The sequence below is a fragment of the Trematomus bernacchii genome, unplaced genomic scaffold, assembly GCF_902827165.1.
Source record: "Trematomus bernacchii unplaced genomic scaffold, fTreBer1.1, whole genome shotgun sequence".
NCBI lineage: Eukaryota > Metazoa > Chordata > Actinopteri > Perciformes > Nototheniidae > Trematomus > Trematomus bernacchii.
The window spans coordinates 13,497,347-13,502,305 of record NW_022988050.1 but is presented as its reverse complement, the minus strand read 5'-3'; positions in this window follow the sequence as shown (position 1 = coordinate 13,502,305).

Sequence of the window (4,959 nt, the reverse complement as noted above, 5' to 3'; positions counted from 1 at the left end):
CAAGCGAGTGCCTATTTTTCCTGGCCAAGGTCAGGGTCCTTGAACACAACGTGTCATCACGTGGTATATGTCTCGTCTGACAGGGGTGCAGTTCTGACGGAGAGCACCAGAACACGGCTCCGGCACTTCAGATAAGGAGCTGTACACATGCCGCAGTTTTTGCGTGGCTGTGTCTTTAGTTGTATGCCCAGTGGCGATCTGTTCACCTGTCATACTGATCATACAGTCAATAACTTTGTTGTTATTAGCATCTGGTTAGCTAGCTATGCTAACGAATATAAGAAGCTTTTTCTACAACCAGTGAGGCACATCTTTATATGATCATTATAGTTGTACAAAAATAAGAGAATAAAGTAAACAGGTATAAAATACTATATGACAGTAAAAAAAAGTTGTTATTAATAAACAAGAATACAGTTTGAAAGGGGAGTGATTTGTAAAATATCCATAAAGAAAAATAAATCTGTTTACAGTTCTGTTTCATATGGGTGTTGAGAGATGTATCCATAGATCTCCTAATTTTGCTCTCAAAGTGCACCAGATTGATGCTTTTAACTTCAACATTAAAAAAAAAAAACTTCCCGGAGGAGCATGCCCCTGGACCCCCCTAGAGGAGGTTAGGCCCCCCCCCCCCCACTTAAATCATGTTCGCATGGATAGGAAACTAAATTGCACACATCTTGTGTCCATATCTTTCTGTTGTGGTGGTCATAACACAACCGTGCACGTGCATGCGTACGCGAGTCATGGTAAGATATCTGGATTAAGAGGTTGCTTTTTCTTTGCACAGCATGAAAGAAAGGCCAAATGAATGGGCTGTGATTTTAGTATTTTTAAGCAGAGGTCAATAATTTGTACGGCCCTCGGAGGATGTTGAAAAAATTGAAATGGCCCTTGAGAGGAAAAAGGTTCCCCACCCCTGCTTTAGGGAGAACACTTCTTGTTTGTGATTGGACGGAGCCAGCCAGAGAAGCACTGCTGTGATTGGTTGTTTTTGCTGCCACTCAAGAAATGACGCTTTGTGATTGGTCAGCACCCGATAGCGCAACATCTCCCGAAAAACATCAGCCGTTAGCTGTGAGCACACAGAGCTCACAGCTCCTCATATCTGATCAGAAACTGGACACAAGTTAAACATGACCAAACCACAGACTGTCTATGTCATGGTGAATACAGTCGCTGTTTTATTTATGTCTGTATGTCGTTGTTGTGAGCAGCTACAGGTTGGTTTATCCTGATCGATCCGATCTCCATTCAGAAAACACGCATTTTAAAAGGTTTTTCGCCTGCCGTCTTGTCTGCACAATTGTCACCAGGGTCGTATCCACCATTGAGGTCACCGAGGTCCGGCTGGGTATATAACAAAACGTGTGAAATAACTGCACTAATCGGGGTTCTTTGTAGTACTTCCATTTACTGCCGATGGGGGCGCTGCATAACTACGTAGCCTCGATTAAAGCAAACAGAAGAAGACGACATGTATCAACAAACCACCGCAGCCCGGACTTGTATCGGAGCAGTGAAGGATTGATGAGGTATCTAGAGATCTGAGTCCAGTGGGCTGCTTGTGTTCCTGTTCATCAGGACATCATATGACCAGCAGATCCTGTGTGAACGCTCTACGTTAGTCAGTGGACGTCCGACAACATGCACACTAACTTATATTGCAGCTATAGGCTATACTTTGGTTTAAATTGCGTGAATAAACCAGCTAGAGAGCTACAGTTAATTACATTCATCCAATGTCAGAAGGATTACCTTTTAACAAACGTAATGCTTTTCTTTCATTTCAATTTGAGTAAAACATTGAAGATATAACATTGTATTGTTTTCTTTTTACGCTGACTCAGATATAATGAAAAGACTACGCCAGTCGAAGCTCAGCTTTGGTAAGGAAGAGACAGCACAGGCAGAGAGAAAGAGAGAGAGAGAAAGTGATGGAAGTCAGGGAGGAACTGCAGGTACAGTCACACAAAATAATGTAGGTTTAATAACCCCATCTATCTATCTATCTATCTATTTATCTATAACAATAGTCTTCATTTACACTATAGACAATAGGCATAATTTTAAAACAACATATATCTATTGCAGTTATGATGTCATAATAACATACAATTGTATAAAACCACACAATTTGCTTACATCTTTGTTCTCTTTTGAGAATCAAACAAAACAGATTTAAATAAAAAAAATAATGCAAACAAACAAGTGAAATGAACTAAATTGCTGAATTGCTTTTAATTCACTGGCAGGAGCGACAAGTGAGAAGGAGTAAAAAGTGAACAACGAGGGAGAGATTGAACAAAGAGTAGAGGACAGATAGAGTAATGAACAGGAAGAAGACAGAGAGACTAAAGAAGATGGAGGCTGCAGGTTATGGAAAGGAGAGAGACATGGAAAATGAATGTTGACAATGTTTTGGGATCATTTTAGCCTCTTCTGCATGTCCAGATCATTCATAGTAACAATCAACTGATTCTTATGCATTACACTTTCAAAAATAATTTATGCTGCAGCCCACTGACATGGTTTGAAATCAATATATTATCCAATTTGTGACCCCCCACAGGACTTAAAAAGCACCTAACTAGATCATGAAAATCCCAAAAATCTCAGGGGGGGTATACCCCGAACCCCCTTATCATGTTTGGACCTCGGTATTTAGGAAATCCTGGATACGGCCCTGCTTGTCACAGCAATAATTCATGGTTTTTACTAACCGGTATCAGTATGTTGTTACTTCAGCATCATTTTGAAACGTGTATTACAATTAAATCACGGTAAAATATGTTCATTTTGTTGTAGTTGATATCTACCAAAGTATTTGCATGGATATAAGCCCCGTCCCCTCTCCAGCGTGTCTTGTTTGAATGACAGGAGTAAACACAGCTGACAGCCGTGGTGAAACCTGAAACTTGAGCGATTAGAGCGATGCGAATATTCGGGGCTTATATCCATGTAAATACTATGGTAGACTACAACAAAATGAACATATTTGACCGTGATTTAATTGTAATACACGTTTCAAAATGATGCCGAAGTAACAACATAGACTGATACCAGTTAGTAAAAAAACATGAATTAATGCTGTGACAAGTCTGCAGACAAGACGGCAGGCGAAAAGCTTTTAAAATGCGTGTTTTCTGAATGGAGATCTCTATGTGCTAACAGCTAACGGCTGATGTTTCGGGACATGTTGCGCTGTTGGGTGCTGACCAATCACGAAGCGTCATTTCTTGACTGGCAGCAAAAACAACCAATCACAGCAGTGCTTCTTTGGTTGGCTCTGTCCAATCACAAACAAGAAGTGTTAATGCTGTGGCGTTTTGTGAAATGCTGTGGCGTTTTCTCAAATGCTGTGGTGTTTTCTCAAATGCTGTGGTGTTTTGTGAAATGCTGTGGTGTTTTGTGAAATGCTGTAGTGTTTTGTGAAATGCTGTGGTGTTTTGTGAAATGCTGTGGTGTTTTGTGAAATGCTGTGATGTTTTCTCAAATGCTGTGGTGTTTCCTGAACTGCTGTGGTGTTTCCTGAAATGCTGTGGTGTTTTGTGAAATGCTGTGGTGTTTTCCTGAAATGCTGTGGTGTTTTGTGAAATGCTGTGGTGTTTTGTGAAATGCTGTGGTGTTTTCTCAAATGCTGTGGTGTTTTCTCAAATGCTGTGGTGTTTTGTGAAATGCTGTGGTGTTTTCTCAAATGCTGTGGTGTTTTGTGAAATGCTGTGGTGTTTCCTGAAATGCTGTGGTGTTTTGTGAAATGCTGTGGTGTTTTCTCAAATGCTGTGGTGTTTTGTGAAATGCTGTGGTGTTTCCTGAAATGCTGTGGTGTTTTGTGAAATGCTGTGGTGTTTCCTGAAATGCTGTGGTGTTTTCTCAAATGCTGTGGTGTTTTCTCAAATGCTGTGGTGTTTTCTCAAATGCTGTGGTGTTTTGTGAAATGATGTGGTGTTTTGTGAAATGCTGTGGTGTTTTGTGAAATGCTGTGGTGTTTTCTCAAATGCTGTGGTGTTTTCTCAAATGCTGTGGTGTTTTGTGAAATGCTGTGGTGTTTCCTGAAATGCTGTGGTGTTTCCTGAAATGCTGTGGTGTTTCCTGAAATGCTGTGGTGTTTTGTGAAATGCTGTGGTGTTTTCTCAAATGCTGTGGTGTTTTGTGAAATGCTGTGGTGTTTTCTCAAATGCTGTGGTGTTTTCCTGAAATGCTCTGGTGTTTTGTGAAATGCTGTGGTGTTTTGTGAAATGCTGTGGTGTTTCCTGAAATACTGTGGTGTTTTGTGAAATGCTGTGGTGTTTTCTCAAATGCTGTGGTGTTTTCTTAAATGCTGTGGTGTTTTCTCAAATGCTGTGGTGTTTTGTGAAATGCTGTGGTGTTTCCTGAAATGCTGTGGTGTTTTGTGAAATGCTGTGGTGTTTTCTGAAATGCTGTGGTGTTTTCTGAAATGCTCTGGTGTTTCCTGAAATGCTGTGGTGTTTTGTGAAATGCTGTGGTGTTTTCTCAAATGCTGTGGTGTTTTCTCAAATGCTGTGGTGTGTTCTCAAATGCTGTGGTGTTTTCTCAAATGCTGTGGTGTGTTCTCAAATGCTGTGGTGTTTTGTGAAATGCTGTGGTGTTTTGCGAAATGCTGTAGCGTTTTGTGAAATGCTGTGGTGTTTTGTGAAATGCTGTGGTGTTTCCTGAAATGCTGTTTTGACTTGCACTTCAGGGCCACCGTAGTTTTCTTCAACCTAAAACCAAAGTTCAGATTCATCTTTTATTTACATTTTAACAATTTTAGTTATGCCATTTGTCGAGGACGCTTCCTTGGTAGGACATGTCCTTCCGAGTCAGGTCCTTCAGAGGCTAGGCAAGATTCCTTCCTAGCATTCGGAGAACAAAGAATCGAACAGGCTAGCAAGTGTGCAGGTGTGCGTCATATGCAAGGTTATTATATTTAGATGGAACAAGAGATAGAGCGGGAGT